The sequence below is a fragment of the Aptenodytes patagonicus genome, chromosome 2 (genome assembly GCF_965638725.1).
Source record: "Aptenodytes patagonicus chromosome 2, bAptPat1.pri.cur, whole genome shotgun sequence".
In the NCBI taxonomy this organism is placed as follows: domain Eukaryota; kingdom Metazoa; phylum Chordata; class Aves; order Sphenisciformes; family Spheniscidae; genus Aptenodytes; species Aptenodytes patagonicus.
In genome coordinates this window covers 137,781,864-137,795,477 of record NC_134950.1, presented here as the reverse complement: position 1 = coordinate 137,795,477, position 13,614 = coordinate 137,781,864, and the positions used below count along the sequence as shown (strand labels likewise).

The 13,614-nt window shown below is 36.9% G+C and overlaps 1 protein-coding gene across 12 annotated transcripts in view; it reads left to right on the top strand.

Moving 5' to 3' along the window:
• The window catches only part of HDAC9 (histone deacetylase 9), a 499,339-nt gene that overhangs the window by 437,989 nt on the left and 47,736 nt on the right, over window positions 1–13,614 (top strand). The gene's annotated exons all lie outside the window — the stretch shown is intronic.

Below are 13,614 nucleotides of genomic sequence, written 5' to 3'. Positions count from 1 at the left end.
TACTTTCTGAAAACAGGTCTGTCTGAGATGTCTCGTATGTAGCACTCCAAAGTCACTAGCTCTTACAGGATATTGTGGCCAAACTGATTCTGAGCCTGGGATGTTAAGCAAGACTGGGTAATATAGTAACACTCTGTACAGTAATGTGCACTGTAACATCGCTATATATAAATTGCTTTCCATGAGACAACACAAAATGGTTTCCTAATGCAATGCTGTGGATAATTTTCTTCAGTATATATACTTTTCTTCAGTGTATCTCAAGAAATACCATAATAACACTTAAATAGTTATTAAATATGGATCTCTGCTGCTAATGAAAAATGCCTTGGGAAAAGTCTGGAGAAGTCAATGAGACCTAATGGCATTTAACACACTGCACAAATGGACTCCAGCTCAGAGGATTTTGTCCTTCTGACCTCTGCCTTTTGTTACAGGTCAGTAGAAAGAAGTTGGTGTTTACCTCAGGATGAGCAGGGAAGAGACACATATTTTTTATTTTCTTTTTAACTGCATGCTGCACAGGCTCCCCTGAATACCAAGGATGAAAGGATAGATGGAGAGCCAGCGTGACTGTCCTTAGTGGCATGCTGTGGAAAGCGAGAATGCAGAGAGCAGTGCAAGGGCCTACCCAAAGACACTCACACAGGTGCTAATGCACAAGTGGATTGGAAAGGGAACATCCCTGTGGCTGCAAGTAAGGCGTATTGAGTTTTAGCACAGCTTTTCAGGTTAATGCAGTGGTTGCACTAGAGAGGGAAGAAACGTAGCAGCCTGTATGCATGTTTGAGTATCACTTATCTGTGTATTATGATTTTTAGTAAAATATTGTGCATGAAAAAGCCCTTTGTAAGAGGTTTACTCGCTATTTTTTTCCATAAGTATGGTTCCTGGTCAGAGGTACCATTCCATGAGCTTATGTGGTAGGGAGATGAGCTTCCAACCGGTACAAAATAGATATTCTGTTGAGAAGCATTGTATAATTATCTGTATTTAGCAGCTGAGAATGCATGCTACATGTCCCTTAAGCATGCATGATGCTCCAATAAGATGCTTTGGCATACATGATGTTCTGGCATAGCAGCTTCAACAACTTAACTAGAAATTGCGATAAGATTCATATTTTCCTCTCAGGTTAGACTGAATTTCACCCTGACAGCAAAGAAAAACTCTTTGGTATTGGAATCAGTGTTAATTTTCATTCATGAATTAATTAATTAACTCTCCATAACTTTTTTTAGAAACTGAAATCTTAGTACATGTTTTAATATAAGAGGCTGCACATCTACAAGTTGCACGTGTCTGTAAGCAAAAAAAAAGTGATTTACAGTAGGTGGCTCTTGTTTATATTAAGGGAAAAGCCAAGATAGACCCAGGTAATGATCATGCACCTGAGGGATGAATAAAGCCTTTTGTACAGAGCCAAAGGGATTTATTATTTCCCCAAAACAAAATTCTCCACATTCCACCATACCATTTTAGAACATAGCATACTACATGTGGTATGTAGAAAAATGAACAGTCTATTAATAAAAAATAAAGCCTAAAGAGAAACATTCATATTAAAGACTAAAAATAGATATTCATGCAAAATTTTAATAGAATTGGTTTCTAATAATTAGAAATTATGCCCAAAACAAGTAAATGCAAAATAAAATTTAACCTGTAAATATTCTTTCTTTATAAATCTTTAGCACTTTGTGTACACTTAATACATTGAATTTTCTGATTTCTATGACTCAATACAAACTTTATACATATAAATTAGGAAGAGATTGACATCAAAGGAGAGAAGATGGGTCCTTAGCTACTAAACTTGCTGTTAAAGAGAGTTAGGGAGACACTAGATTCTTGATAAGAAATTATTTATGTCTTTCCTTCAGAGTACAGTCAAAGAGAAAAAATTAAAAAGTATTAACAAATCAGCATTCCCAAGTCATAAAGTAAAAACCATAGGATGAAGATAACAGATTGGACTAATTACAGCCTTGGAGTAACCATATAGCAGGCAATTACATACAGAAAAAATTGGTCTACTAAATCTACAGAGTTTGAGAGGTGTAAATTCTAACCTGCTTTAACGCAGTATTTTAATTTTTTGCTATATTGACATGCAATCTGATTTACTGAGGAGCTGCCATTTCTGACTAGTAAACAAATACATTAGCAACAAAATAGTTGCATATATTTTTGTAGCTGATTTTAAATTCATGGGTCTGATGTACGTGTCAAGATTTCTCACAGTGAGGTGATCCTCAGCTCCTCTAGCAGGGTGTAGGATGGAAGAAGGCCAGCTGAGATCAGTGATGATAGCAGAGCTAGGAGATATCTCACTTGCCTACTTTATCTCCAGTCCCATTAAGTAATGAAATCACTAATGGTCTTTTTCCATTGAAAAGAAGAGATAGTGTTTAAAAAGGATTGGAAAGGAAGTTTGAATTTTTCCTTTCTTATTGCACTTTTCAAATCACTTTCCCTAAGTAAATCTTTTTCTCCAACTGCCTTTGCAATTCGTCCTTGTCTGTTGATTTTTTGAGGAGAAAAGTTTTCACTAAACTAATGAATATTTAACTAACTTTTACCTGGCCCCAAAACAGATTTTTTTTGGTGCAATGTAGAATTGAGAATGAACATTAATTAAAACATTTGTTTCAACCCCAACCTTGAGAATTTCACAGGCACATTTTTCTTTATGTTGGCTCTTTTTATCCTTTGTTCCAATCCTCTCTCTCAATGAAGTGCTACCATTTCAAAAGGTGCTTGTATATACCTAGGTACACATACACATCTTGAAACATATACTCAACCCATGTGCATAAACTTTATGATGGATTTTATATTCTGTTAAGAAAGAAAATGGGCTTCAAAGACTTGAGATGACTGGTGGCATATGGAAGAACTTTCTGCTGCTGGGAAGCTCTCCGGCCTTTGGTACCAGCTATATTCCTAATACCTTAGTAAGAAAAGGCAAGCTTTATTGACAACACCGTTTATAAGACCACCTAGCATAATTAGAAACAGTAGGTATACTTTTGAATGCACAACCACTTTGTCCTGAAGAAGGTCTTCCCAAAAACAGGGGTTGTGTCTGAGAAGGAGTTTCTTTTTCCAAATATACCTTTTTTTTCTGGTAAAGATATTATCTCCACTCACAAACTCTGCCTTGCCTGTGTCCTTATGCTATGAGAACTGCACAAAGTTTAACATCAAAAAGCAAAGAAAAAAAAGCGAGGCACATGGCACGTTAAACCTTTCTGGTAGTCCTCTTGGCCCAAGGTCTTGCATCAGTTATAGGTGCCAACTCCTGCTCAGGAGCTTCTCTAACTTCTGGTAGGGTCTGGCTCAGGTTGTCAGGGACATTCAAGCAACTTATCTCAGATTTCACTTTCTATGGCCCCTCTCTTATGACTCAAGCTTAAATTCATTAGCAGAAATAGCAGAATATCTTTTGTATTGTCAAGTCCATCTTTAGTATTGGCATAGCTCTGTCCTTGTTGCTTGGTTGAACTGGTTTCCCAAGTCATGTGGTGAAGGTGGATGCAGCAGCAGGAGCTCTCTCTTGCACAACTCTCTTATGCAGAGTAACTATTGATGTCATTGGGACCCCTTTGTTTAGAACAGGGACTATAAAGGTGCTTTAATTTTACTGTAAACTATAATCAGATAAGAGGAAAACATGCCTCAGTTCCTGACTAGCCTAATATTTCCTTTCTATTACTAGAAATGTATTATTTTTTCAATAAAGTAACAGTTAAAATATCAGCACAATATATTACATATTATAAAAACGTAGTTGTATCAAATCGACTTTTTGTACTGGAATAGTAAAAATTGTATTGACAATAAAGTATAAGAAAAATAATGGGGCAAGCAATAAAGGAGATAAAGGAGTTTTATATTTAGAATAGTAAGGAGATGCCTAAAGAGTATGAATCTACTCTTCCATCTTATCCTGATGATGCTTAGGTGGAACTACTGAAGATAGAGCTGATATATTCTGTGCTTTATTTTATAGTTAATTTTTACAACCTCTGCTAAAATGTATGGTATTATCACACCATTTGAATTCTCTACAGTGAACAGGTCTGAAAAAGAGCTGCCAGATCTGATCATAAATTTGCAAGTTGTTAGATCTTGTAAGAGCACTGCTTTTAAATTTAGCTCTGCTGAATGAAGTTCTTCCTGTAACGTTATCCTGAGGTGAAGTACTTTCTCTTTGTTTTATAGAGCAGCCCTTAGAATAATGCTTGCATTAAAGTCACTGAGATCACTTTACTGTTCAAGTAAATATTGTACGTAATTGCTCATTAAATGGTGACCATTCCATAAAAAGAATAAGGTAAATAGAGAAGTGTCAAGCAAGAATGAAGATTTTTTTTCAGGGTACTTATCTTCCTGAAACACTGCGTTTGTTAAGGGCTATGATGATTTACTGGACTTTTCCTGTTGTTTTATTCTCTTATTCCAAAGATGCTATTTGACACCAGAGTGCAAAATAAGATCAGCAATTAGCAGTAGGAAAAGATACCACTGCAGGCATTTAAAGAGTAAATTATATTTTGACAGTTTGGTTACCTGTCTAGTGTTATGCCAAATTTGTGATGCAAGGTTCATCCAGTGTCTAGAATATAACTGACTCTAACTAAGCTGATTTGCAACTTTTAAAGTTTTTATTTGAGAAAATTGCTATAACTCCCTTAACTTATCAAAAGCTGCATTATGCTGTGATACACTCCGTTCAAGTGGGACCAATGAAAGAAGTGCTAAAGCTATGAACAGTTTCCCTCCTCACGAGCCCTCAGGGCTTAGAGGACTTCACCATAACAGTGCGCAATCCGTCTGATTAGTCACAGCAGAGGAAACAATTAATACTCTAAACAGTTTGTTTCCAAAGGATATGTCAGCCTAGGTGGTAGAAATTAATGTGTAAAAAGGGCTGCTGACTTACATGTAGCCTACAGGTCTTCTGTCGAGGAATCTCTTCTCATGGCTGGAACTGGTACTTCTCAGACTACAAGAGCAACCAGGTTGAACTTGGGTGCCTGTCCTGTTGGTTTCTGCTTTGTTGTTTTTTTTTTTCCTGGAAGCACTTAATTTCTAAAGGAGTCTCCAAATAATATTGTAACTATTTACTGGACAGTACCTTGGACTGACTGTGAGTTGTTTAGGGTAGAGTGATTGTAAAGTCTTTGGGGAGGGACTACACTTTCTCGTGATTGTCTGAAAGACTTCCCTGACACTTGACTCCAAAAAAGAGTCCTGACTGGGACTACTGGAGCTAATGTAATAGGTAAATGTTAAAGGAAGGCAGGCAAAAAGAGTCCATGAAAACTGACAGCTGACTAAACAGAATAGCAGTTTTGACTTGGTAGCTGTTTAAACACAATTCAAGTCTCTAAAAATAGCATTGCAGGCTTTTATGATGCCCTGTCTAATTTCTTCTCTTCACAAGCAAAAAAGTCTTTTTGACTCAACTATCAGCACAAGAAGCTATGGTCTTGGAAGGTCTGGCACTAACTGCTTCAGAGTGCAGTTCCAGTAGACTGCGTGAGCTGCTCCAACAGCTCATTGCCATAGAAAAGGGTGGTTGCATGCCCCTTCCCCTTCTGAATTGTCGATTACTTACCTTGCACTGGCTCTGGTTCTTGTCAGATCTCTCTGTAAACACATGCAGCATTAACTCATCAACCCATCAGAAAACTTAATCAACCAAAAAAGTGGAGAGTTTTCTGCTGGGCTGTGAAGCTGAATCAGATTATGGAGGGACCAATGTGTGCCACAGCTAATGGAAGGGGGGCAGGGGCAGTAGAGAAAGCGAGAGATGAAGTAGGATACCTTTTGGTAGCAGAAAGCTGTTAAATTAACTCAGTTGCCACAGCTGCCTTCTTGTCTGAATTCTTCTGAGTTCAGAGATTTTATTTTGGTTAATGTAATCTGGTTATCTTTGTGGTACTGGAGGTGATAAGATGGTTATCCAGCAGAATAGATCTTGAGCTTTTGACTCAGAGCTAAAAGCATTGGTGGTGGGGTGGAGCAATGATCATTCATATAGTTTTCATGGGGGAGTCTCCTGATTCATATCAGAAATTCTGCTTTTGTTCCTTTTGTCTCTTGGAAACTACAGGGTACCCAGTGACTGGCAGCAAGAAAACTTAGCATCAAGACTTTGTTTCCAGTTGTTCACTTTGGAAAGCAAAGTTTGGGTTTTCTCTAGGGTGATTTCTTGACTACTAATTGAATGGTTGTTTGGTACAATACAAAAGGCATCAAAATAGATGACAAGTTCATTGGTGATCTACCCTCAGACATGAGTATTTTCATAGGATTTATTGGGAGAAGGAAAGCATTTTGATTTCTTTTTCCTCCTAGCCCACAGCAGTGGTTGCCGTAGCATCTCCTATGGCTTGGCCATGGCCATTGGATTGCCCAGCCTCCCAAGTCAGATTATGCTGCATTTACTCCTGCATTTGTACTCCTTAAATTCACTCTTGCACTGCAAATATCAGTGAATTATTTGCCAGTGATTCCAGGGTCCGGTACATTATTGACATTTATAACACATTTACATTTATGAATATGAGATGTAGAAAATTCCAGAAATCCTGTTCTGTGAGGAAGAGTAGTCTATTGGCTCCTGTGGAAATTAAGTAGAGATTGGAATTCACTGTATAAATTTAGCTTCCTCTCTAGGACATAGCATAGTAAAAGGCAAAGGTGAAGATATAAGAGGATAAGTCCCTTTTTTTTTTAGATTTCCATTTAAAGAAGGGATTAATGCTTGGAGAAATGCAGAAGAAAATATGAATGGACAATTCTAATGTTGGGTTGAGGAATCTGCCTCCACATGCTGTCAAATAAGCATGTGTCAGTGGCTTGGACTATGGATTTGAACCAAGAGAAACAGATCGGTGAACAATTCACCTCATTTACTGAGGCCAGGGAAATCCTCATCTTCAGACTTTGCAGCATTCATGTCTAACTGAATATGTATTTAAAACACATTTGAAGGATTCAGAAGTCTTAGCACTGATTTTATTATTGCTCAGTGTTTTCAATAACTGTCTGGTTCACTGGTGTGCCTTCCAGAAAGGATCTACCTAAGCAGGAAGTGAGAGCAATTAGAAATATTAGTAAATAAGTGATTTGACCTGCTCTTTCACTTAGCCTTTCTTCCTGTAAATCCACCAGGAGAGATTTCCATTTTCTACTCCCATTCCTGCCCCACAAACAGAAGATGTGTCTGCTGGCTAGTTAACTAACTCGTGCAAGTGAAAAACCACCTGTATACTATGTTCCAGATATACAGTGCCGATCCATCTGCAGAATGCATCAGGTGCCAGTTCCTTGATTTAGGGCAGTTGCTGGGGACAGGGCAGAGGATAGATTACAATGGAAAAAAAGAGGATCTATAGAACCATTAAGAATTATTTTCCCTTTTCGGTCATCTTCCCTTATCTCTTCACCTACCTCTTGTTATTTTTTCTTTCATGCTACAGTAGTGACATTGGCTAATGACAATAACTGATGTGAGGGGTGCAAAAAAGGTAAAATTGGTGGCATTTTCTCTCAGTTTTGAAATTTAAACTTATGAAATCTCTTCCCTTATTGAAACCAAAAGACTGTCATTTAGTAGAAGAAAGAAAAGGAGAAAGAATTTTTTTGCTTAGGCAGTATTAAACTTGTCAGATTACAATTTAAATACAGCAAATTAAATATAAGGTTTTAGGGCCATTTTGAAACTAATGTAGCTTGACACAGTGTTCAGCAACTTGCATGTGCCTTTCACAGGATTGGGTCCTGAGAGAAAATTGTTGAAAGACATCTCCAAATGTGGATTTCTCCATAACAAAGTGTCTGATCTTTTATAGCATCGTTGCATTGGGAATTAGGCTTGTCTTTGGGAATTTGTAAAGCCTTTAGTAGAAGAGCATGATTTATGTCTTAGAATTTAACTATTCTCTGTAATAAATAGAAATGTGCCACAAGTATTTACTTGGTTGCACCATGGGAAAATTTTTAACATATTGTTCACAGCTTCAGAATGCTATAAAACACGACATGTAAATTTCAGTCCGGACTATCCTTTGTGATTTCTAACCAATATATTTGATTAATATCTTTCAAAAGAGACACCAGCCAAAATGTTTACATCTCATTAGGCAGAGAAGAAGGGAGCACACACAATTTTGATTATGAGCTTGGATGGTTCATTTCTTTGGGCTTCACATCCCTACTACTTAAGGCAGACTGTAACTTTAAGATGTTATCTCTTGCCTGCGCAAATAAACAGCCAGTTATGCTTTTTATGGTGGGTAGTTCTCAAACCAACAGGGGATTAAAAGATATTAGCTGGAGTTTGTGGTTCCCTGCTGAACTATCACGGGGTCCATGGATTCCTGTCCTGAATATTTCACAGAGCAAACACCTCTTATCTGGGGTGATATTCTCACACTGGCCTCTTGGCCGTGGACTTCAAAAGCTGATCACAGGGAGGGCTACAGAGGCAATAACCCTTAATATAACAGTCTCTCCTGATAGGGACAGACAGGGTAAAGGTAAGGCGTCTCTGAAGTTTGCTCTTGTGTGTTTAGCCCCATGGGGTGATAAGGGGCCATCTGTTTTTTTGGTCTGCAAACTCATCTTTTTCACACTATCCCAGTATCAAGTACACTTCAGGTCTGACTGGTATCAGCACCAGCAATTCTTCACTAATCTGAAGAGATTTTCTTGGTATTTTTAGCTTTGATCCCAGGCAATTGTCTTAGTTGCTGTTGTGTTGGGTTTTTTTACCCAAGCAAACATACAAAACAAAATTTAAAAAATTAAGTTCAAGGTACTATTGGCTCAAAGAAAAGAAATTATTAAAATAGGACTTACAACAGCTATGTTAGTTATTTGTGGGTAAAGGGAAATGGGTGCTTACCCATATGATTAAACTCAAAACATCAATTCATGGCAGTATCAAAAAGTCACATATTATGCAGCACCACACAGGATGCTTGCACCTTAATTAATTGTTTAAATAGAATATCAGTACTACCAATTCTAGAAAACCACTGCTTCAGACCTCAAAAATATTGTAAGAGTTATTAAAATACTACCCAGATTTCTTTTTGTTGTGGAGCTCCCAGGACACACTTCCTTCATATTTTAAGCTTTTCCCTGCAGCCATTTCTTTATCAACTGAACAGTGAGATTCCACTGCAATCTCCTGATTATAATAGCTTTAATGCAAACACTTAATACCATGAAATCTGCAATAAAATGGTGCAAGTTGCCAACATGCACATTTAAAAAAAAAATCCCTACTTTTTCTTCAGCATTTTAATTACCTTTCTTTGTTGTTTTGGGTGGTGGTGGTTTTTTTTAAGGAAATTGTTCTTGCTTATACCAACTAATTGCCATAAAATTGCTGGAAATGCAAGAATGTAGGTCCTAATCCCACAAGCTTTTACTCACTTTGAGCAGTCCTGGGGGTTGATACCACTCCACCAACCTGATTAAGATTTACTGAAATAAGTAATGTTTACAGGGACAGACCTTGCATTGTAAGTACTAATATGGTACAAAAACACACGCTAAAAACTCTTCAAAAGCATATTCACATGAGAAAGCTGTTATTTAAATACTTTGTGAAGTTTTATAGAATTAACTTGGAAAGAAAAAGGAGTAGTTCTGCGGTAAAATAAATCCATTTGAAATGCATTTAGTAGTAATTTATTTACTTCAGATTCCTTCTTTTCTCCCCATCAATGATCATGATTCATATACACTAAAATGGACCAAGGGACAGGTCTTGGAAGTTCTTCTTCTTTGGAAGAAGAAACTAAAAATAAGTATGCATCCAGAACAACAAAATATTGCTAGTTAATCAAAATTCAGTTACTTCCTGGTTTCTGTTTATAATAGTAAATGTTAGCATGAATTAAATATTTGTTTCCTTTGATCCATAGTCTTATCCCTTTTCCTTAGATTCCTCTCTGTAAAAAATACTGGTTCTCTAGCTATATGATGACCAAAAACTTTTTGGCATCTGGCATTGCATCCATTTAGGTGCAGTTTGGTTGTGAGGGCTGGTTCCTAAATCTGTTTTTTACTTACTTAAAATGGATTAGCAATCTCTAAAAGCAAAAAAACCCAAAGCTGTTCCATTTAATAGTGGAATGTATCCTTCAATAAAATGTCGGGGTTTTAAATGTGCTAGCTTCAAAATTATTTTCCTAATGTGATTACTTAACGTCGGATATGAATTCAGTGATTGTGTTGTATGGAAAGATGATCACTCACACGTATTACCACATAATTTATGTTTTCATTTATGATTGCAGTTTAGGCATATTGTGTATGTTCTTCTGCATCTTTTTCTTATTATTAAGCAATGTTCAAGGTTTGCAAAGAATAGCTTACAATTTTTTTTGCATAGTATTTTTATGCTGCCAAAAGAAATGATCAATTTAAAAAAATATATATATAAAAGTCAATTAAAATTTGATAATTTTCACAAATATGTTTTATTTTGATTTTTTTCATATTAATTTCTTTTTTAAATTAAAGGCAAAAGGCATTATTATTTCTTTCTGTTAAAAATGTGTAATTTCTACAAAAAACAATGGAAAAAATGACCAAGAATATCTTTATTTTTTGTAGAAAAAAGGTATTGACTAGTAACAAATCAAATCCAATTGTTATTATTTGTATCTATTTTATTTCTATTAAAAAAGCCAGTATCTGTAGTCTCAGATATGACTATTGCAAGGAAATCTTTTATTTTCAGCTAAAAGTTATAGTTCCTTCCAAGTACAGGAAGCATCTTTTATGGTTCCTACACTGGAGGAACAGCTTTGCTGTAAAGTCATGTTTGAATATGACTGCTCTGTGTACTAACAAATTTACCAGAATTTAAAGAAATTCTGTGTAATCAGCTTTAAAATAGTTGCATATTTATGTTCAATGTTTCAGAGCATCTTAGCACACAAGCAGAAGTGGTAAAGTGGAACCTAGTATTGTTGAAACTTCAGAAGCCAGCATAAGCAGGTTAAAAGTAATTTTTCATTCACCCAAACACTTGAGTAAGCAACCTTTTTAAACCTTTATCAAGCCCTGGGAAAAACAGCAAGGAAAATCTATTGATCAAGTGATAAGATGTTATTTCAAAACTTGTAATTGAATTAACAAATATGCTACATCAAAGGAGTTATCAAAAAAATTGTGATGTTTATATGACCTTGTGAACAGAACTTTATTTTCCTAGTGGTGTGAACTGCATCAACTGTAGCTTTGTAGAATATACATGAAGACAGTGCATATGTTCTGAACCATGTAATTTTTTTCTTTTGACCCTTTTTGGGTGTATACATTCCCCCACACAGCGCACACCTCTGGGAATTTCCCAGCATGCTTTTTGAGGAAAACCATTGAGGTTATAAAAGTTGAACAGAATTACTAAGCCAAGATCTTTAAGGGATATGGAAAAAAGTAGTAGATCTGAAATGTTTGCATCCACCAGGAGTTTCAGTCCTTCCACTTCATTGACAATCACCGGGGGTTTTTTTCCAAATCACATTACAAATTTGAAAATTATCTAAACTGGCACTGGTTTTTATAATGGTTTAGGTTACTGATAGGGAATAAAGAAGATGACTTTAAAAAACACTTAAGGGGGTCTGTGCAGTTTTAATAGCTTGAGTGAAACAAAACACCAAACAGGATGTCTTTGTCCCCTTTGAACTTGAGGCATCACGTGGACATGAAGCTACTGAATTCTCTGATTAGTTATGTGGTGCTGGACTCCTAGTGGCACTTAATGAAGATAAGTTTTTACCTAGTGCTTTGAAAAAGGAATGGGAAATTGAATCTGCCTGATCTAATTCAGTACTTTATCACAGACATAGTAAAGTTGGGAAATGGAGAGAAAAGGAAAGGAAAAGGAAGGGAAGGGAAAGGGAAGGGAAAGGGAAAGGGAAAGGGAAAGGGAAAGGGAAAGGGAAAGGGAAAGGGAAAGGGAAAGGGAAAGGGAAAGGGAAAGGGAAAGGGAAAGGGAAAGGGAAAGGGAAAGGGAAGGGAAAGGGAAGGGAAAGGGAAGGGAAAGGGAAGGGAAGGGAAAGGGAAGGGAAGGGAAAGGGAAGGGAAGGGAAGGGAAGGGAAGGGAAGGGAAGGGAAGGGAAGGGAAGGGAAGGGAAGGGAAGGGAAGGGAAGGGAAGGGAAGGGAAGGGAAGGGAAGGGAAGGGAAGGGAAGGGAAGGGAAGGGAAGGGAAGGGAAGGGAAGGGAAGGGAAGGGAAGGGAAGGGAAAGGACGTATATTTTATCTGAAAGAAAATAGCAGTCTTTTGGCTTTGGCTGACTACTGACAATTAGAGTATCATAAACCAAATGTCAAATATTATGTCTTGAATAACCTGCTTTTTTCTTCAAAATCTGCCCATCCTTCTTGTCATCGTGATTCAACTACCTAATTTAGTTCATTGGATAACTCCGTCCTTGCTCAGTACCTGTTTTTACTTTATTAAAACTCTAGTGAAAGACAGTGCATCAGGGAAATATATTGGTTTGCTCTGAATGTTTCCTTAACTTTTAAGAAAACTGATGCACAATTAGTGGACTCTGCTTTAGAAAAGCATCAAAAATAAGCGTACAATCAAAAAAGTTCAGAGAAAAGGCCTCTCACTACTACAGGAATATTCCTTAGTCTATTTTATTATAATTATTTCACTGTGTTACTGAACTGTACCTTCTGTGTTATTTTCAGATCAATGGCTTGTATCACTTACTACCTTTGGGAGATTGATCTGTGCAAATTTCACTCTTGGAGCATGTCCTTAGAGATTCGATTTTCATTTGCTTCAATTTATCTCTCTAAAATAGACAATCATTCCCCTCTTTCAAATGTCTCCTTTTTGAAGCGATATAGATATTTATGGTGGCGCTGTTTAGAGATACGTCAACTGTTAATCTGAAAGAAAGGGCTCGAGAGCAGCAAATTAATTCATGATGGAGGAGGACATTTTCCTGTGTTTCAGCCTGGGAAATCCCAGGTGTGAGGATGGCGAGCCTGGACGTCAGACGTCCGAGCTGGAGCCATTCTTTTGACCGGGTGGCTTAACTTCTAAAACACCTGGACAAATAGCCAAACTCCTTTTTTTCTGGGATATCTAAAAGCCACCCTGGTTAATGCATACCACTTACCAAGTTTTTATCATATTATTAGCAGAGAAGTGGCAGTATATTCAAGGGAAAAGGAGCGTGGAACAAAAATGCATTAGGGGAGATTGAGCTAAGTACTGAGTGGACCTTAAAAGAGCTGATGATGTATGTCTTAGACAAAGAAAGCAAGGTGCAAAGTGGGTTGGTAGGATAACGAATATTTTGAGTCAGAAGAAGTGTAGTCTGAGGAATTATTACTGGGAGTAATGGAACAAATTTGGCATAGAAATCCTCTGTCTGCATATAATTATTTTCAAAGTTTATGAATCTGGAAATATTCTACAAGGTATTCATAGATGAATAGGCTTTAAAGCTAAAAAGATTATTAGTATGACATGCTAATATGACTTATTCCATGTTACAAGTAGAACAACCATAATTTCTACATACTTTCCATGATTTCTGTATAGAAAT